Raw genomic sequence first — 23,398 nt, 5'->3', positions numbered from 1 at the left:
AGATGATGAAATAATAATTTAATAAAGATCGATTAAAATATGGAGATAACGAACAGTATTCAAGCTTACAAGTCCATTCAAAACATACAAATCAGGAGCAGACCTCTAAACGGACCTCTAAAACATCAGAGGTGGGATCAGGTGCCATGGAGGAGCAAGCATCTCGTGTCGATCGGCCATACCTGCCATGTGCTCCTTGTCACGATCGGGTAAACGGAAAAAATCCGTAGACGTTTATCATAAAGTTTTGTTGTAAGGTTACCATTAATATCCTTTTCTAGTAAAATAATCAAATATGAAACAGATGTGTCAGACTCTGAGGTGTCTTTTATTTCAAGTTCACTGGGATATATTGAATCGACATATGAATGGAAGTAACTATTGTTAATCGATAATACTTCGTTGATATATCTAAATGTCGAGTTGAAGGCCACAGCGAGCGTTTTCTCCTTCTCGTGTAGAAGTTTTTGAAGAAATTCTGCTTCATAAGAAAACAAAAATAAATCCGCTATAAACGGGGCGCAGTTGGTACCCATGAAAATACCAACAAATCGTTGGAAGACCTACATAGATATTGTCAATCAGGAACTCAAGAATCTTTTCAATATTAACTTCAGAGTACATGTATTTGTGTGTACAATCAGAATGTTTTTTAACAAAATAATTTTGCAAGTGACCAATGACAAGGTAAATAAATTTACGAGTTCCATTTTTATTGAAAAAGCAGCTGTCTGTGATGTCAAAAAGTCCGGACTTTATCGAAGGGAATGGTTGTATAAGGCGTTGAAAAGACGTACGTTTTGATGTAATTGATTTTAGAAAAAAATTGTGATTTCAATTTTTCTAAAAGTTCCTTGGAGTTTTTAAGTATCAACCACATCTGATTCACACCACTTCGCCTTAAAGTTCGGTGAAGAAGTACGCAAGACATTTCTGGTAAAAAAAAAAAAATTAAAATGTGCATTACAAGTAACAGTTTCCGAAAATATCGATACCCCATTATCGAAATTTTGATTCTAAAGGCAAATGAAAAATAATACACCCAAATAAAACATAAATTTTCCAAATATTCCAAAATGCAAACAAATCTTGAAGAATACATTCGTGTAATTTAGACTGAATTCATCCAAAGGGTTCTTGATCATTACAATATTACAAAATTAATTTTTTTTTTTAAAAAATCAGATGATATACATGAATATACCAGTGTATAAATTCAATGGTCTACAATACTAGAATTGCGGAGTATTGCATGGAGATACAAATTGAACAGGTAAATGCATTCCTTTATATGTATATGTATATGTATATATATATATATATATATATATATATATATATATATATATATATATATATATATATATATATATATATATATATATATATATATATATATATATATATATATATATATATATATAGATAGATATAGATAGATAGATAGATAGATAGATAGATAGATAGATAGATGAAAATGATGAAGATGATATTTCATACTCAATGTATGGAGATTTCAGTAATCTAAAGATTGAATGTGTAAAATGTGAAGATAACGAACAGTGATTAATCTCATAAATCCAGTTTACAAAACACAAAAACACAACCCCTGGAAACACCAGATATTGGATCAGGTGCATAAGGGGAGAAACATCTCCTGACGACCGGCCACACCTGCCGTGAGCCCTATATATTGATCAGTAGACGAAAAATCCGATGTCAAATTTAGTATAATAGTAACGACCTAACAAATGGTAAAAAACATGTCAGACAAAATATGACCCAACGATAGAATGTATTTAGAAACAAAGTCATTATAACGACCGCAGAATTTGCGAAAAACTGGCCTTAAACAGGGTTGTTGAAATCCACAGAACATCAACTTATTTGTCAGCAGCTTACCTCGGTTTAAACTATCAATAATACTAGTTACGAGACGTGAAGACCAATCTTTCGAATGAGACCGTGTAAAACCGAGGACTCATGTCACGGTAGATGTTGGCACAAAATTTATCCCTCATAACTCAAGGGCCCTTAGTTTTGTGAATAGGTTAAACTCGGATCCCTGGTCAAACACGGACCGATGGAAATACAAGAGGTGGCATAAGGTGCCCAGAAAGGATTAAGCTTCCACTGTTGACACCGTGACCCACCGAGAGCCCTCTGCATTGATCAGGTAAAGTGAGTAATCGAGAGCCCTCTGCATTGATCAGGTAAAGTGAGTAATCGAGAGCCCTCTGCATTGATCAGGTAAAGTGAGTAATCGAGAGCCCTCTGCATTGATCAGGTAAAGTGAGTAATCGAGAGCCCTCTGCATTGATCAGGTAAAGTGAGTGATCGAGAGCCCTCTGCATTGATCAGGTAAAGTGAGTAATCGAGAGCCCTCTGCATTGATCAGGTAAAGTGAGTAAGCCGTAGTTAAAATTAATGTAGAAATATTGGCCTCACAATCTGTATGCAACAAGTTAGTCAAAATACGACCAAACTATAGGCTGTATTTTATATCGCCCATAGAATGCTGACTTTAACAGATATTGTCGAAAAACCCGGAGAATCAACTTATTAGCTTGCCTCCGTTTGAACATGCTTTTGCGAACCGAAACAATTGAGAGACATGAGCACCATACGCGGGCTATATTGGAATATTACTGCTTAAATAGGGAGGTTGGATTTGGAAAATCTGAAGTCATCGTGTTTGTCATAGTTTAGTTGTGAGGTGGCCATTAAGGTCCATAGTCAGTAAAACATCCAAATATGACTCTCTGGTGCCTATAATTTCAAGTTCACTGGGATATACCGAGTCTACATATGAATGAAAATAGCTATTGTAAATTGAGAAAAGGCGTTCATATATCTAAATGATGAGTTGAAGGTCACAGCAAGCGTTTTATTCTCATGTAGAAGTTTTTGAAAAAGAGTCTACATATGAATGAAAATAGCTATTGTAAATTGAGAAAAGGCGTTCATATATCTAAATGTTGAGTTGAAGGTCACAGCAAGCGTTTTATTCTCATGTAGAAGTTTTTGAAAAAATTAATTTTTAAAACTGTTCGGCTAACAAAGGAGCACAATACAGGTGTCGGCTAACAAAGGTGCATAATTAGTGCGCATAGTAATTCCAACATTTTTTTTTTTTGAATACCTGGTCTTTAACATCGTTTGATACCCACGGATGACTTCGTCTTATTTATTTTGATTAATATAAGCAAGAATCAAAAGGTCAAAGAAATACCACAGTTGACGTGTTATTATCCTGATAAAGTTTGACAGCTAGAGTAAGAATTCTCTGCACCGTATAACCGTTCTCATTGAGTATTCCAGTGTTATAACATAAACAATATCCAACTGCTTTGAGAAGATAAGATACTAGTATCTATATATTATGTTGTTTGCGTGTTCTAGGAATTTTATGCGTGGGTGTAGCCATTTGGAATTTTCCAACCCAACAATGTTTGCCATTAATATTTATTTACACGGTTTTTCAAAAACATGCAACCATTTCAAATTATCGTATTTTTTTATGATTTCATTCAATACCAATCACTAACATATCAATTTGAAAGGTACAATTTCAAGATTTATTCTTATGAAAATTAAAATATTCCCTTAAATACATAATGAGCTACAAAAGAATTTAGAGAAGTTGTAAAATGTTGTTTAGTTACAAAATATACTCTGAATGGTGTTCATTTTGTTTGAATCATCTTTTTTCATTAGTATTGGACAGGTTTTCTGTGTAATTAACCTCTCGTTTCCTTATGGCCATTTTGAGATTGTCTTATTTTGGGCCCTCTTTTAAATAAATTGTGTCCTTTAAATGTCCCAAGAGAGTTAAGGGACGTTAGTGCTATCCAGTTCATAGCACATTATGACAATATGAGGTATGTGGGCCTGCTTCATTTTGATGAAAGCATGCATTTTCCACATTTATGGTTTTCTTCTGCAATAGGTAGAAGTTTCTTGCGCACCAATTTCAGATATCTTTCTGAATTGACAGATTTCATTTTGAGTCTTCAAAGAAAAAATGGACCGAGCCAATAATTCCCTTTGTGCTAAGGATCGCCTTTGATAACATATTATTCCATTAGCTTCCTTTTTTGGTGCCTGTAGAGACACTGAGGGATCACTTTCCCGACGTCTGTCTGTCCGTTTGTCACACCTCGTATCTCGAGATCTGTAAGAGGTATGGATTTGATATTTTGCACATATATTGCTTGGCACTATGGCTTTTGTAAATTACCATGATTATTGATCTCGTAACCCTTGACCTTGACCTTTGACCTACTTTTCAAAATAGTTCATAGTGCCGACATACAGCATATTTTTGGCATTTAAGAGGTAAGTCTCTGCTATTTAGCATGACATGTGCACTGTTTGCCATAAAACATTTTGAAAATTAGAGCGTTACAATTCACTTTACCTTGATCTTTGACCTGCTTTGCAAAAAATATCCCAGACAGTTTAATTTGATTTAGGTCTTTTGAATTTTGAGAGGCAGGGTTTTGATTGTAATTTTTTTTTGTATTGTATACTTTTCCATTTGTTTTGAATAATAATACAATACAAATGGAAAATAATAGAATACCAATAAAAATTTAACAATACAAATGAAAAATGATACAATACAAATGAAAAATTATAGAACACAAATGGAAAATTATAGAATACACATAAAAAATTCCACAATACAAATGGAAAATTATAGAACACAAATGGAAAATTATAGAATACAAATGCAAAAGTATACAATACAAATGCAAAAGTATACAATACAAATGCAAAAGTATACAATACAAATGGAAAAGTATACAATGCAAATAAAAATTTTACAATACAAATGAAAAAATGGATAGGTATAAAATAATAATAATTTTTTACAATGCAAATGAAAAAATTATAGAATACAAATGAAAAATTATAGAATACAAATAAAAAATTATAGAATACAAATAAAAATTTTACAATACAAATGGAAAATTATGCAATACAAATGGAAAATTATACAATATAAATGAAAAATTATACAATACAAATGGAAAAGATCGAATATTGCAACGTTTGACAAGCCATATTTATATTTACATTATCTGTCTACTTCAATTTGATCAGTGCTTCTCAATGAGAGAAGCAAGCCCAAGAATATCGATTAAAAATTGTCAGGGGTCCAACGGCAACGTGTTGACTCAGGACCCCTGACGTTTTGAGGATGGTGTTTTAAATATTGATTTTTTTTCCTTTCATTTTACTAACTCAACCATGTTTATGAATCTCCTATTTATGGAACAAACTTTCATAACAGTTTTTAAAAGTATGAATTTGGAAAAATATCTAAACCTTTATTAAAAGCATAATATTACAGAATACCACTTTATATTTTTAGAAATTTCTCTTAATTAAAAAATACCATTTTCAAAGAAAAGTATATTTATTCATCGTACGAGGGTCATTCTAAAAATTCGTAGACAACATCGCTCTTCATGATATTATTTTTACAAGATTTATGATCAACACATTTACAAGTGCAAAAAAATTTATTTCGTCGTTGTGTGAAGTTTCATTCCATTTGATTAAATAGAACTCATGTTACTTTATTTTAAATTTAACATGTTTTGTCACCACAGAGCACTCTTAACTACATTGTAACGTCAAAAACAACGTCGTGAAAGTTACTCAATTACTCTTCCTCGTCATCTCTCACACGGTTTGCAGTGTGTGCCAAAGACTCTTTTCAGCACTAGCCCAATCGCGCAAGCAACGACAAAATTTTACTAGCTCAAATCACTAAACAACAAAATATAAATAAACAAACATGGACAGAAAAATAAGAAAATTTCAAAAAGAAAATAATTTTCTTTTTGACAATTATTTCAAATACTGAGATGGAAATGGATAAAAATACAACTGAAAATTCTACTAGTCAGATCGGGCTAGTGCCGACTTGCATTCTACTAGCCCGTCCTAATTTTTACCAGTGTTTGAGCACTGGACTAGTGCTTTTGGCGCACACTGGGTTTGTAGGGCCTTGTTAACTTATTAGAAAGATCTCCATAATACTTGACACATGCATGTAGTTTGCGAACAATTTGTTCGAGTAGCAAATACAAATATTTAGCATAAGTTAGTTTGTCAGTGTTTTCACATTCTCTACTGCGTGAGCTCTGCTTTTATAAGATCCACAACAATGAAGCCGCATATCACTTTCTACAACGTCTCTAAATCTTTTGACCAGATTAATTTGGATATTTCTCATGATATAGTTAATTTTTTTAAATTCAACTTACTTGGATATATTGCCAAAGTATACATTGTACCTACCAAATTTGGTTATGTCATACAACCAAATGTTATAGATATATTTAGCAATATATCAAAGTAATTTGAATTAAAAAAATAAAGAAATAGAAATATTATGACAAAAGTCCACGAACTTTATGAATGACCCTCGTATAATCAAAAAAACATTTCAAATAGAAATGCTTGAGTCTTTGCAAAAAAAGCAGTATTAGTCAGATTTACCAATTTGGAAAATTTATTCTCCTTATAAAAATATGAGTAAAAGAAACTTTTCTGTTATTAAAAAGAAATGGGCTTATCCTAGAGAGAAAGTTTCTCCTACCAAGGAAAAATTGAAAATTTAAAATAGTGGAGGAATTAAAAATTAATTATCGAATGAAATTCTTAAATGACTTTTAGCAATTTTAGTTTCATCAAAATCCTCGGTAGATATAAGATAAGGTTTTACTACTTTGACAGACTTTCTCGGAAATCTGAGGGTAGAACAGACTCAGACTCAAAATTAGGGTTTCTAAGATTCAGAAAAAGATTTCTAAATATGAGTAATGAGGATAAAAGTTCTTGGTATATATATGAGGGTTTGACATGCCTTGTAACATAGCTATGAAGACACTAGGCATTTGGCTGTTTATTGTTTGCACCGCTGCTCTCCAGAGGGAAGAAACTCTCTTCCCAAACTTGGGAGTCTTTCAAGATGTGAGCATTAATCCTGTGGGGTACGGACCAAAGACTCGGCCCCTTCCTCCATATGTACAGCAGCTGTACGAACAGATAGAACAGAATGAGGATGATTTGCGTATGTATCCAGACCGTGACCCTAGGGTGCAATTCTACAGCGCAATAAGGACTGGTATGTTGCCGCTTATATTTTTTATCCATGCATCCACTTTTTTAATTTTGTCAATTAATATTCTGTGTTAGATTATATAAATAATAAATAAAGGTAAAACGAAATTAACCTTTTTAAAGAATATCTTATTATGTCTTAGATTTTTTTTATACAAATAATTTTTTTCCAATGTCACATGTGTTTATCTTCATAGTATATTACAGCGAGCAAAACTTTTTATTGTAAATCACTTTTTATTTGCGAGATCTTTACTTTCACGAAATTACGCGAGACTGACTGCTCGCGAATATTCTTTTCTCATATATATATATATATATATATATATATATATATATATATATATATATATATATATATATATATATATATATATTTATATATATATATATATATATATAATTCGTCATTCGCTTGAAAAATAGTTCTTTTTTTCTCTCAGAGAAACTGCATTTTAACCAATTTTGTAAAGAATTCTTCAGTGATTGAATTTGATAACTTTGATATTCTAATTCCTTGTAGATTTTGGAATAGGCCTATGTCAATTCCTTATGGTTAATACGTTAACTGTTTCTTTTATCCTTTGACTTCTGTATATGCTGAAGTTGGGTTATCTATCAAAAACACATTATGTATGTTTGCTAAATTTTCTGCTTAAGGAAGCATTCCTTTGAATATTCTTTATAATTGAACACATTCTAGAGTCACTTTTACTTCTCATTTTAAAAGACAACGAACAGTAACCAAGCTCAAAATTCCATTGAAACAATACAAAATTGGAGCAGAGCAAATAATGACCTCTAGAAACATCAGAGGTGGGATCGGGTGCCATGGAGGAGTAAGCATCCCCTGTCGACCGGTGACTCCGGCCGTGTACCCCTCGTCATGATCGGGCAAACGAAAAAATTTGTAGACAAATCATTGTGAAAATAATGGCCTGACAATTTGTATGAAATACGTCAGTCAAAGTTTGGCTTAATGATAGATTGTATTTGCTGACAAGGTCATTGTATCGACCATTGAATTTGCGAAATGTTGACTTTAAACGAGACTGTTGATATTCTTGTTTTATCAACCTATTTGACAATAGCTTGCCACGTTTTAGAAACTGTTCGTACGTAGAGCATGCTCTTGCGTATCGAATCAACTTGGGGATATAAACTCCAAATACTGATGATAGTGGTATATTACTACATAAATAAGGGAAAATGACGATAGAAAATTAGAAGTCATCACGTTTATCATAGAGTTTTGTTGTTAGATACGTCTTTTTTGTAAAATATCAAAATATGAACGGATGAGTCAGACTCTGTGGTATATTTTATTTTGAGTTCACCGAAGGAATGAAAATGAATATTGTCAATTGATAGACATATCTAAATGTTGAATTGAAGGCCAAAGCAAGAGACTTCTTTTCATGTAGAAGATTTTTTTAATTAAATTCTGCTTCATATGAATACAAAGTGGAGCTTATAATAACGGGGCGCAATTACTACCCATGGGAATTCCGACAGATTGTTGGAAAACTTGATCCCAGAAACTCAAACATCTTTTTAATATCAACTTCGGAGTACTTGTGTGTACAATCAGAATGTTTTTTTTTTTTTACAAAATAATTCTGCAAATGACCAATGACAAGGTAAGTAAATTTACGACTTCCATTTTTATTGAAAAAGCAGCCAGCTGTCCATAATGTCCAAAAGCCTAAGCTTTAATTAATCGTGGGGAATGGTTGCACAAAGCGTTGAAATGTCATATGTTTCGACGTTATGGTAAAATTTTGTGACTTTCCTAAAAGTTCCTTGGGGTTTAAGTATCCACATATACTTTACATCACTTCTCTAAAATATTGTTGTTCAGTACTCCACAAGTTTTTTTTCTTCACTGCTGTTAATATTTTAGTGAGAGGTAAAGAAAGAGACTTGGTAGAACATTTACTGGAAAACGCTAAGTATCTTTGTAAGGATAAGTGTTTAGGAATCCAGTAAAGATATGGTAATTCAAATTTAATTTGATTCTTGGGAATATTAAAAATATTTAAAACCGACATGTGATTTTGAAAAATTTTCCGTTAGAAGGCGAACTGTGAGTTTAAGTTGGATTAGCACTTGCAGAATCAAATCTAAGTTCTTTTAAAATATAATTAAAATAACGAGTCTTACAAAAAAGACAATGTTGATAACTGCTCTGTCAGCTGCGACCAGTACATATTGATCATGTAATCTATTTAATTCTTTTTTCACTTCTGAATTATTGAAGACAAAAGGATAGATGATTTTCATATTGCCCCTCAGTCGCTCTATGTTTTACATGACAATCGTCAAATTTTTGACCAAAGATGTCTTTTCGATGTATGAAATTTTCTACAGCAGGGGGAGGGGATATTATGAATTAACAATGCATCACAACTAACAAATGACACTGATTTCATTTTACAGAAAAGTCCCATGGGGTTGTTGAATTTGACCTTAACGCAGTACCTGCTCATGGTGTCGTGACCAGGATAGAAGTCGCTTTCACAGAACACATCCGTCGATTGCCTTCCCTAAAAGTTACATCACAGCATAAGCCAGGAATTGGTAAAATGTTTTTTACTAGGAACCATTCTTTTAGATTAAATATACTGAAAGTAAATTTTGTTGATACTGGGTAAAAATGCTATAAAATTAAATGAATGTATTAACTGAAAACGCAGACACTTTGGAAACACTGGAATTTGTTATATAGAGATATATTAATTCAACTGTATTTCAGACCGTTCTCACTTCTCGTCCCATGGTCTACCGCATTATGCCTGGTATTTCGTTTATCACACCCCCATTTAAATTTTACATTTCCTTGTATTACATTTCAATGTGATTGATTGATTGATTGTTTAATATTGTTTAACGCCCAAGTCGGCAATATTTCAGCCACAATTTCGGCGGAAATGTGGCTGAAATATTGCCGACTCGGCGTTTAACAGTAACAATCAATCAATCACATTTAAAATGTAAATGTTCTTTTAATACCTTATAAGGTTGTTTATCATGATATTCATTGTAAGAGTATCAGATCGAGTCATTAATAAATAAAAATTGGAATGTTTTGTCTTAATTTTTTTCTTAATTGCAGCATTAATGTGTATGTTTTAAGTATAGTGGGTAAAAATAGGCGAACAAAGATGTTTTTCAATCTTTAATATTATTATAGTTAGTCTTATTATTTTTATGCCAAGTGAACAAATGCTTAGTAAAATATATTTTCTAATTTAAAATAAAAATTTTGTTTTATAATTGTTCAATCACTTAATTGTGCAAAAAGGTATTTAACTGTCCTATACAACAACTGTTTAAATGGAATTTGCTGTCATTTTATTTCAAGACTTTGATTATAATATTTATAGAATAAACACTGTACAATTCAACATCTGTACCTCCGAATTCCAGCCCTTATTTGTCGACCTGCTGATTATACATATTATTATTTCCCCGTACCGTAATTAGCCGTTTTGATCGCCAATTCATGAATACCACTAAATATTTTTTCTCTAAAAATAGTCAGTATTGTTAGCATTAATTCATGATTGCACTCAAGTACACGTATGTAGCGAATTTGCTGAAAATGATAATAGTACTCTAGTGTCTATAAATGTAATGATTGTGCTGGTCTAGAGATTGTTTTTTGGCGCGGAGACTATAGCATAATTGTAAGCATATGTTGCTGGATTTTCTGCCAATAATTTCAACTCTCTTTGATTTCACTATTTCAGTTGTGAATACCATTCACAAAAAACAATGTCACGTGGCTGACATAACAAACCTCGTTATGGATCAGATGTCAAATACAACCCTTAGGCTGCATGTCAATGGTGCACAAGGCCAGGTACAACATCTCAACTCAACTTTGGCAGTTTTCCTAGATTTAAAAATTTCCAATTTGCGGATGCGACGGAAGCGATTTGTTTTCGAACCAGGCAATGCCCCTTCCATCTTCAATCTGCCCCAAAACAAGGATGACTGTAGCTTGAAGCCTTGGACGGTGAACTTCAAGGACGTAAATTGGTATCCGAAGCTCATTCAGTACCCTGAAACCTACCAAGCAAATGTCTGTGTTGGAAATTGTCATTCTGCCCCACTGAATGCGTATGTCAACGCCACTAATCATAGCCTGATGAAGTTCCTTTTGAATAAAAGAATTTGCTGTGTCCCAATAGAATATCAGTCACAGTCTCTGATATTCCAAATGAAAAACACTACTGTCATACACAGCGTGAAAGGGATGAGAGTAACGCGCTGTGGGTGTCGCTGAATATTTACTTTCACACACTTCAAATTTCAAGCAGTCGAATTCAGACAGTTGGCTATGCTGTAATTAAAAGTTAATTTGTTTTTAAAAAATCCTGAAGGTTTCGAGTTTTTTTTTTTTATTTTGAACGACTGGATTCCTCGCAAGAAATGTAAAACATTCAACCGGGTTTATACTTTTATAAATGATAACTACCTTTAAAACATTTTTGTGACATCACCTTTTGTTGAACCTGGTCCAGTAAATTTCTTATTGTCCTGCACTCCATCCAATAAGTTACCTGTAGGTGTTTATTGGACAGCTATAAATGACAACAAAGGGCGACGCTGATAAATAAACAGGATTGAAAAAGCTTTGATAAATTAAGCAATTTAATATGAACAATGTAGAATATTAGCAGCATAAATTTTAGATATTTCACAAACTAATCCTGGTTGAAATTTGCAGGAATAATAAACGGTGTCCTGAATGTCTCACAGGAAATGTAGAGGAATCCATGGCACCGATCTTAAAGTCCATTAATTTACCATTCATTTCTCTTCATTTCACATCTCACAGAACATTCACAGAATCTTGTGAACACAAAAGAAGAATCAGATGCATGTGTTTACTTACACGTATTCTTGGGCATTTTTGCTAAGTTGAACATCCATTTTTCTTCCTTTTAATATTCCCCTCACCAGTTTCAACTTATGTGATGTCAACCTGAATTTTCGTTAAGCGATCTGTGACCATTTGCCGTTCTAGTATTGTGTTGTTTGCCTGTCATTGCTTTTAAGGGGTGGCTAGAGTAAAATCCTTCAAAATTTGATCACAATCGAAGTACTGTTTGTTGTAAAGAACTGTTTTTTGCAAACCCCGAAATAAAAGAATATCTATGTAAATGCTTTAGCTTGCATTGAATTTTTGGTGTTTTTATGACATTGTCAAGAATACCTGAGTCTGAAGAAATCGTTGTTTTTAAATGTGCGTCCCCATTCATAATGTTGCGTTGTAAAATTAATAAATTGTCAAGAATTTAATATGACAAATGATAAATTGCCAATAATACAGAAATTTAATAGAACCAACTTTAACGCGTGGTACACCGGGGTATATCTGAAAATGTTGCAATGCGGATAAATACGACTAAACAAAGTTAATGTTCACATTTATCGATATAAAACGGTGATTTGACGATTCCTACAAATGAAAGACTACAGTGGTAAATTGGTGAAATATTTTGAGTAAGTTATAAGCCTCAAACTAACCAATATATCAAATGTTATTCTCTCCTAGGCGCTAACATGCCTCCAACTGTCTAACATCTGACATAATGAACAGTTTTTGGCTTATAACCATACCATCTTGAGTACAAGTCTCAATGAAATTGGACCAAAACTGTAGACTAGTGTTTCAAAGAATTTCAAAGATATTTCCATTTTTAGTAACCATGGCAACACTGTTTGTCAAAATCAAAAACCTATCATTAGAATTATGTATATTAGTATAATATACTTGTGTACCAAATCTTAATGAAATTGGAACAAAACTGTAGGAGTAGCATTTAGAAAAATTGTTCATGTACAATCAGTCAGATGGATGGACGATGTACACATTTCTATCACATAAGCTCTTCTGGTTTCTGACCAACAAAGGAAGAAGTTATTGAGATTTTTGTCCCAGCCAATCAGAGAGAAGCACATATGCACACTTGTGCATTCATTCTAATCCAACTAAGTCTTCTTGTCAATGACCTCTCACATCTACACAACAAGCCTATTAACCATATAAAGTTTTCATCTCAACCGGATGATTAGTTCTCAAGAACACTCTCAGACAAAAAAGTACCCAGGAAGATATATAATAATAATAGTAACAAACAGAGTAAAACTATATACATGTATACCCAAAATTCGTTTGGGGAAAATAATTCATTTTGCTCTCCATATAATAATTTTAAATCATATAAATTGATTCCATTTTTATTGTTGCAAAGCAATGACTACTGAACATATTTCTATTCTTTTCACCTCAGCTCACTATAAATTATGACTATTGCATCAACACCATGTAATGCCCAATTCCCTTCTAATGTAATGTGAAGATAATGAACAGTGATCATGCTCAAAAGTCCATTCAACTGTGAGCAGAGTCAACATGAACCTCTGAAAACAGAGGTGGGATCAGATGCCATGGAGGAGTAAGCATCTCTAATTCTGTAAACAAAAGGTTCATGTAAAAGAAAGATTTATAGTGATATTTTATTCAAGTAAGACATCTGTGCACTGTTTATACACAAATTTTTCCCTCTTTCTCTTCTACACACACATTTCTCTCTCTCTCTCTCTCTTACCCATCATAACCGACTTGTGAGGAATTGGACGCCTGGAATATGTTGTGGGGAAAGTGTTTTCCTAATATGTTTTTATTTCAATAATGGACAATTATTATAGAAAATACCTGTTTTGTTGCTTTCTCTCCTTTCTTATCTTAAAAATAACCTATCTGTCGTTTCAGTATGTGTTCGAAAATTATGGGGAATGTTTTTTATCATTCATTTTTATGGGGAACGTCATCAGAACTCCTCTGGATTTACTATTAAATTAAAACAATATCACTCTTAATTTTTACGTGTATTTTTCTCTACACCTTCCGCTAATTCATGGTTACAATCTAATATACACATAAAACATTTCGATTTATCGCCATTTAATAGCCTATAATATTGAATGTACACTGCATACATGTCAACCTCATTGAGTCATTCTCTCGACCTTCGATATGACGTCACAGCATATGCACATCGTTACGTCGAACATCGAGCCCGATTCAACGTATTGATGATTGATTTTGTTCTTTGATATTTATATTTTTAAAGTTATCATGGTTATCCATTAAAAACATGTTTGCACCTAGATATTATTTTAGTTACGCAATGTTGCTTTAAGTTTTTTTTGAAGAACGTAATTCCCGTAATGACTAATAAGACTGAAATATTACCAGAAAAAAATCTGTGATTTCAATTCTGTACGATGTAATTATGCTTTAATCAATTTTTTTTCCATCGCAATTATAAAATGCAAAAATATTGATTTTTTTTTCTCTTTAATAATTACATTGAAATAGCAAATTACAATTTTACAGTGAAAAAAAAAAAATACAGTTTATATTGCATCAACTATAACTCCCGATCGGCTTTAGGTTCCCCATTTTGACTTACCGGTAATTGTTTTTAAACTAGGTTTTATAAAATTTAGAGGGCACAAGCATATAGTATCTATGTTTACTATAGTAATCTATATATCTATATATCGGCAAAATTATTGTGCCCCCCCCCCTTTCCGGTTCCTACGGCCATGAAATGACCTGCTTGTTTTCAGTCCACGCGTGGGATTTTCACTTTTCATAAAACATGTTGATTGGCTATCAGAGAGTTAAAATGCTCGTGCATTAACGAAACAGGCTTCGTTTCAAGTACAATTTATTAACCCAAACCAAAATATTGGTACAAAGGGTATATTAACACCATGTTTATCTTTTATGCATACTGGACATAAATTCCCAAATTACACAATTCTTTAATATTCTGTGTACTAAGTAATTGTACCAAGTTGAAGACGCTTGGTCTTCGGAAGTAGAAGCTTTCTTATGGAATTTTGTCTTAATGTACTATAATGTGGACATTTTAAAACAAATTCTATGTCCCCTTATTCACAAAGATGGTATATTCTATCATTTCTCGAAATTCTGTTATATCTTCCTTGTTCAATCATTAACTTATGTGCAGAGAGTCTTAATCTTGTTATTAGTAATCTATATTTTAAATGTATCAGTTTACATAAATAAGATGGGGGGGGGGGGTAAATTATCAACAAGGTGTTGGTAAATGAGACATTTTGGTGATTTACATAAAGGACAAGGGCGCTATTGATTGGCATTCGGCAGGAATCTGTGCGCACTTGAAAAGCGAAAATTTCATTGATCTGTCACATGAAATTTTAGCCTTCTTTTGATATATCGGGTTCCTGTGAAATAGGAAAGAGAAATATTTTTTTCCGATATTGTATTTTGATTTGCTATAAAAGAACTTGAAAATTGGCTAGATTAGTCATTTGGAACAAAATGTTACATTTTAAAACACGTTTTTCTAAAAAGGATGATGTGACATACGGCCCCCGGTAAATTGACAAAAAATTAAATATATAAATTTTACTCTAATTTTTGCATGCACTTAATCACTGACATGCATGTTTACCCTCATAAAATACTACTTCTACCGAAAATAGAAACATAATTTGGAAGATATATGTCTTTATTTTGAGTAGGGGTACCATGTTTACATCCAATTCCCATTGAATTTTGGCCCCGCCCCACTCTTTGAAGCCCTTAAAATATACGAGCGCAAGTAGGTACATTTTTCTCCTTTGGCTGGTCACTGTATTTTATTGAAATCTACCTATATGTGAAAGAAGAAAAATGTACCTAACTGCGCTCACATGTTGTTTTTAAAAAATTATAAAATCTAGCCGGCCTTTCCCATTATGACCAGATCGTCGAAACCATTTTTTCTGACGTAAGAATAAATTCATATGCTAATCGAGGCTCTGGCGATACTTTCTAACTGACCAATCAGCTAAATGAGTTGCATTACTAGTGAGTACCACAAAAATACTAAGGACATTTTATGCTTGGAAAAAAGGTTGTATTTTTTTACCTGCTTTCCGATAAACAATTTTTTATGCATTTGAGTCACAAATTAGACACGGATCTACACTTTCCCAGCTCACATTAACAAACAATTGATTTATAAATATACATAGTTCAAAGTTTGTAAAGCGTTGGATGGGCAATTCGCTAGGTCTACACGTATTCCCGAGAATCAGTGAATAGAAGTTTCATGTGCATTTCTTGACCAAAAACGGTAAACACTGAGGTTCCATGCGTATTATTTTGTTTTTGTATAACTAGTCTTGGCTGACCATTAAAAGTTTGAAATGTAGTAGAGATATTGTGTGAGTTGGCCTAAATCTTGTGCCTGTGATGAAAAATAAACATGTAGTAAACCAGCATGTTTTGTCGTTCTGTCATCGGATTGGACAATTGTTCTAGGTAAGCGACTATGTGCGAAATAATAACAATAGCCATATAAGGTAGATTCCTCGGACATGCATATCCCTCTATTGTACTAAGACCCGCCTATTCTCTTTTCATAAAAGAACATATTGTCACAAACCAGGCCGAATTTTGCTGTCATAGGGTCTAAAAAATCATAGATAATGCAGTAATCCTTATAATTAAAAATGTGTCGGAACTATCTAAACTATTCAAAAGGCGTTGTATTTATTCACTCATGTTTGAAAACTATCAAAATCGTTGTAGATTAAATATAATTCGTCGTAGAAAAAGGGGCCCCAGATAGCAGTTATGTCACATCATCCTTTACTATCTCTGGGTCATCTCTCCATGATTTTGAAACGTTATTTGTGTGCATTTTAACATTTTAATTCAAAGAAACTAAAAAACATTTGTATTAAAAAAAAAAAAATGGAGATAAGACCCAGAGACGATAAAAAAATAAAAAAAAAATTCGAGAAAAATTCTAATGTGTAAATGCGGTGCTTCATTGTCGTTTTAAATACCAAATAATATGTGTAACGCTGATAGCTCAGTAGTATGCATTATCCGTCCAGTGCAATGAAAAAGAAATATTTTTTGTTCGATCCTCGCTTGGAGCGTTAATATTTTTTTTGGTACAAACAATCAATTCTTTAGTCAGTTTAATTTTATGTAATGATTTATTTTAAAATAAATTCTGGTTCTGTTGTACCGAAAGCGAAAGCAATTCTTCCAACCTGCTGATACTTTAACATACACATGTACTTGTAATTGCATCTAAATATACCCTATATGTAGGTGTTTATTATTTATATGAAGCGTTACTAAGTTCTACATGTATATGTAGTAATTATTAAGATAAGCGGACTGATGTATTAAATCTGACAAAGCAATTCAAGCTCAATCTAACATTTTCCCATGTGCGTAACTTTGTAAACTATGTCCAGCTGTGGTCAGCCGACCAAATCGTAGACATTTTAAATGTACCAGCAAGATCACACGCCAAACACGCCCATGCATCTTCTTTGACATAGTGTTTTGATATATTCATAACACTTTCTCTGATATACAGTATCAATGGTGTTACTCTTATACAATTACTATCATCCAATAGAATCAATAGGAGAATTTTTCGGGAGGTGGGGGTGGGGGAGGGTTTATACTCACATTCAAAGAATCCAGCTCAACTCCAGCTTCTTAATACATAAGATAATGCGCAAACAAAAAAAAACAGTAATTCGTTCGCAAAGGGGGGGTGGGTGTCTTCTCATGGACAACTCGCCTTTCCTGCATATTACATGCATCTTACCAAGTTACGATATGCTTCGTGATTTAATGGGATGGTGGTGGAGGGGGGGGGGGGGGTTGTATTTTGTTTTATTTTTGAGGGTGGAAAGAAATTAATTTTGAAAGAATAACGGGTAGAGTTAGTTAATCAATGCATGTAATGCAAACACATATGTATATATTTGTTTAACTACAACAAACGAGAAATAATCAATATTTGTTTGATTATCGGTATCGTTCATAGTGGGGATATTTTACTAATTCATTTTCTGTAGGTAATCACACTTACATCGCGCATGAGGACCTTGCATGGATAACATAGACATTATTGTTGTTAATTTTAAATCCTTAAAATCGCTCCCTTTATAAATCTAGCTATATCTTAAAAGTCTTAACATTTCGTAAGTTTCGCCGTGTGGTCCCAAATTTTTCATTAAGCACCGCTTGATGAGATGTTGGACCGGCCGATTAGATATTGGACCGCTTTGACGTTTTTTAACGTCAACATCATATGGGTTAACCAAGTAGTAGTAGTAGATGCCTGATAGTTTCAGCATTGACCCGATATCATTATTGTCGCAAACGTGGAAGGGAGCAAAAATCATCATAATATAAAGTAAACGATTCTCGGTTTGCCATCGGCCTAACGGCCTCAGGCAAACAGTTTAGGCCTTGTCATAGGTCCAACAAATTGCATGTTGCCCAGTTAAACCCAGTCAATAAATGTACATGTATAATCATGACTGCACATCACGTTTAATTTTTCGTACGAACTCAAAAGTATCTAAACGGTAAATTAATCTAAAAAATAACAGCAAACAAACAAAAACCCAGAACTATGATACGCTGCATTTCATTTCCGGAATTTTGCAGGGAATTCCCGACATTTTTAAATTTCATTTCCGACAATTTTTATTTTCATTTCCGAGATTTTTTTTTTTTTTTCATTTCCGGAATTTTTGCTGGGTACCTCTCCGGCAATTTAATGTTAAACAAGTAGGTGGAAAAGGAATTTTAAAAGAATCTATTTCAAATCACATTTTCAAAATATGTCTTATAATTTCCATCCAAACATATTTGATTTCAAACTTAAGGACATACGCAACGTACCTTACCTACTGATAATTTTTCAAGATATTCTTAATTTAAGATTATAGTGCCGTCAGATATTCGTAGACAAAAACAGCATGCATTACCAGGGGTTTTGAAAATATATCTATATGATGAAAATTCTTGTTTAATTCAAAGAAAAATACACAAAAATTACTAAACACATATTCTAGATGTTTTGTTTATCCAAACTTGTTATAGAAGAAGTGTACAACAGCATATATAGACATACAAATGTAGCACACAATTCCTTTAAGTATTGGAACTCTTCAATTCCAGGGAAAAAGACAATAAAGTTCAAACTACGTTGTGTATGTCCTTAAAACAAGATTTTTTTAGGGGCACACCTGCCTAGGGTCGAAATTCGTAAAAAAAAAATACAAAAAATGCGAAAACCGATTTCTATCATAGTGGTTTATATCTATGATTTTAGTCAAAATAATCAGTATAGCTCAGAAAGATAGACTGCAGACTCTCAGCATGAACATTTTTAGTGTCCTGGTTCGAATCCACCTGTTGGCATACTTCTATTTTTTCAAATTTTCACCTGTATAAACACGAATTTAATTTCTTTTTTATACAGGCTTTTGCATTTTACTTCTATTTTCTTCATTTAAATATATGTTTGCTGTTGATATAAAAGACATTTATGGAAATGAAGATCATAAATTCTCTTTAGCTAAACGCAATCAACCGGAACTATACCCTAATGTAAGCACACTTTGTTCGAGGACACGAATCATTCACTTTGTGTTACTCGATACTGCAGGTGTCACGAAAAAAAAATCATGCCGAGCAAAAATTGCTGCGTTTGTCTTTCAAGAACATCTCTAGGTAATAGTACTGTTGTGCCAGTGGGAGAGATACTGCGCTATGCAGAGTAGATGCAGTTCATTCCTCGGGAAAATTATGTGCATTGGCGACATTTTATGCCAAAAATGCAGGAGGAAGGTTTACAGATTAGAAAAGAATGTGGAAAGGTCAGTTAAGGTTTTATGTCCCGTTGCCGTTACCCAGGCATCAAGTAAGGACCCTCATACAAAGGATGTATCTGTAAATACCGAGGTAGGGTCATATGAACACGCAGTTGACTACAACTAAAGCGATACATGAGAAACAAGAAACTACACGCTTGTGGCCTAAAGTCATGCATCGACCAGAACGGATATCGATAAGCTTTTTCTAAAGACTGAAACCAATATCGGCCCTATAGGTCAACACATATATTTACCTAGAAGTGATCCTTTGCAAGAATATTGACCAAGCCAGGCGGGGGGGGGGGGGGGGGGGGGGGTTATACATCAAATTGCACAACTTTCTATCTCATGAAAAGTACTCTTTTCCGCCCGGTCCCCCACTTTTTTCTGAGTATAGTATTTTGCTATAGTAAAATTTCCAGTAGATGCTGGTTGCCCCCCCCCTCCCCGTTTTGATGTTGTAAGGTCGAGCACTGGCAATTTCCAGGATTTGGACAGTAAATTAGCTTTTTTTTTTACTTGTCAGATAATTCTGGGAAGTTGACACCCTCCCCCCCCTCCCCCCCCCCCCACACACACACTTTTGTTTGGTAAATCTGAGTTTTGGGGGGGAAGCCCCCCTCCCCCCTTTTGAAACCGTTGCTACGGGCCTGCAAGCCATGCACTTTTTTTAAAGTTCGTTAATATGGTCGATATTAACGCACTTCGAAAAGAATTTTTTAACTTGGTTACAAATTTAACGCACTTTGAATTTTTTTTTTCAAAGTGCGTAATTTTTCAAAGCGCGTTGTAACAAGCACAGATCATGTTTCAAGATTTTTAACAATAAATCTGGTTCTTCGCAGACCGTTTACGTCAGATTCAAGATCTCTACCACTCAAAAACTGTCTTTTCCATGTATATACAATTGTACGGGTCATTTATATATACTTCCTGGTTCTCCAACATTTTCAGAGTTTGTTTAAAAGGTTTCCTGAATGCAAAGCAATTTTTTTCTCTACTCGCTGCTCCGTTACGTCCTTCGATGTCATCGTTTTTTTTTAATGACGTCTGTCTGTCTTTAGATATTGATATCTTTTAAACGAAGTAATATATTACATTAAATTTTAGCATATGAAGAAATGCACTAATACTAAATTTAATCAATTAAATTTTAGTTCGTTTAAGCACCATTTATTAGAGACTATACACGTCGTAAAGTACATGATTAGTTGATAACTCAATTTCGACCCTGCTCCGTGACCCCATTTTTCCTGCTTTAAATCTTTGACAATTTTGATAAATATCAAGATATATTCCAATTTTTTAATTCAACTTATTTGAAGCTATTGCTAAAATATGTGTACCAAATTTCGATATGATAAGATGTTGAATAAAAAAGTTATGCCAAAATTCTACGAATTTTTTGAATGACCCTCGTATTATCTAACAAGTCAACATAATTTTTTGACAAGTCGACATAATATATTACAAGTCGACATCAGTATCTGACAAGTCGACATAACATCTAACAAGTCGACTTGTCAGATAATTATGTCGACTTGTCAGAATATTATGTTGACTTGACAGATATTTTGATGACAAGTAAATATCAGTTAGTGGCTTTAACATACTTTAATAACAAGATACCGAGTTCCTGGTCCTGATGATTATTATCTGACAAGTCGACAATAACTATTCAACAAGTTGACATAAATATCTGACAAGTCGACATAAACATCTGACAAGTAGTGGCAGAAATATGTCACCATAATATCATGTTCATACAGCATGATTTTCTTAAGATTATTTTTAACTTGAATCTGTGCAATCATTTTATTTAATGGCCCATCAGTAATGTGTATCTGTATACTATGGAATTCATGGTGGAAATGCATTGCAAGTCGTATGCTATCTAAATTATTAGTAATAATTAATGAAGAGAATTTTTCATACTTTGTTTTTAGATCATTCAACAACCAGCAACGTTCAAATTCCTATTTCGGTGTTTTGGACGCATACACTATATATCTCGAATTTTCGCGGTTTGCACCATACTCCCTGAAACAGCTAATATCTTTTAGCATCAGCTTAAAAAAATCTTCAGTACGCAGACCCGCAGAGAGCCCAAACATAAGGGGATATACAATCCTATATTTTTATGGGGAGGGGGTAACAAATATTTGCACATATAAACAAGGGGTTCTATTGAGGGAATGGGTTAGCTCGAATCTTCACCCTTTATCCGCCTGTTTATCTATATTATAAATTGTCACCTCCTCGAAAACCATTTTCAACCTCGGCTGCGCCTAGGTTGACAATCGTTTTCTTGGGGTGAAAATTTTCAATGTGATATATTTAACTACATGCATTATTTAAACATGTATACTACAATACCATATACACGTCTTCTGGTTGGTTTAGTACACTTTCAGAGCAAAAAAAAAGGCACAGCAAATAAGAAAATACATGTACCTTACAAGTCGCGTTAAGGATACAATAAGAGGTGTTCACTATATACAGGCCCGTAGCAACGGTTTCAACAGTGGGGGGGGGGGGGGCAACTTCCCAAAAAATCAGACAAGCAAAAAAAAGGTAATTTACTGTCCAAATCCTGGAAATTGTCAGTGGAAATTTTAATATAGCAAAATAATATACTGAGAAAAGAGTGAGGCGGGGGGGGGGGGGGCGGAAAAAGAGTACTTTTCACGAGAAAGTAAGTTGTGCAATTTGATATAATGTAGTGCAAAAAAATAATTATTAATATTCTTGCAAATGACCGCAACATTTTCATCTTCAATTTTCTGAGCCTCGATTCTTTTTTCATTCTCCTTGTGCCACTGAAAGTACCTGTAATACTTGCCGTTTAAACAATTTTTACTAATTTACAGATCAGACCTGGCGCGTCACTAGAGTTACCTAACAACAAAGCTTTATGATAAATGTAATGACCACAACTTTTCAATCGTCAACTTCTTTTACTTATGTAACAATGATACCCTTATCACCTGCATATGGAATTTATGTTTCTCAGTTGATTCGATACGCAAGAGTATGCTCTACGTATGAACAATATCTAAAACGAGGCAAGCTATTAACAAACACGTTCAAGAAACAAGGGGCCCCTTCCCTATGTGTATCTTTTCATTTCCGCCCGCTTCCGATGCCAGTGATATCACTCTTTTGTCCATGATTGTTTGGCTTTTGGTTTTAAAAAAAATTTAGTCTTTATCCTGAACATTACGATAAGTTAAGCAGTCAGTATAGTTCTAGAAAATTACATTTGCATTCTTCAACGAGAACGATTGACCTACTTTGCTTACATTTTTCATATAAGTATAGATATAACGTGCCTGCGTTCAATACCCTAGCTGGTAGGATCTTAAATTTCGTTGCTGTACACTGTGAAGGGGTATTTAATTTTCTAGCTCTGCACACATATTAAACAAGAAGTCTGTGAGGCGATGCTCATTAGTAATCTGATGTGAATATACGCTCTCATGTGAACTGCAAAGAGTAA

The sequence above is a fragment of the Saccostrea echinata genome, unplaced genomic scaffold (genome assembly GCF_033153115.1).
Source record: "Saccostrea echinata isolate AGI-Se365-2 ecotype Australia unplaced genomic scaffold, CSIRO_AGI_Sech_v1 ptg000019l, whole genome shotgun sequence".
In the NCBI taxonomy this organism is placed as follows: domain Eukaryota; kingdom Metazoa; phylum Mollusca; class Bivalvia; order Ostreida; family Ostreidae; genus Saccostrea; species Saccostrea echinata.
Note: the sequence above shows the minus strand (reverse complement) of the source record.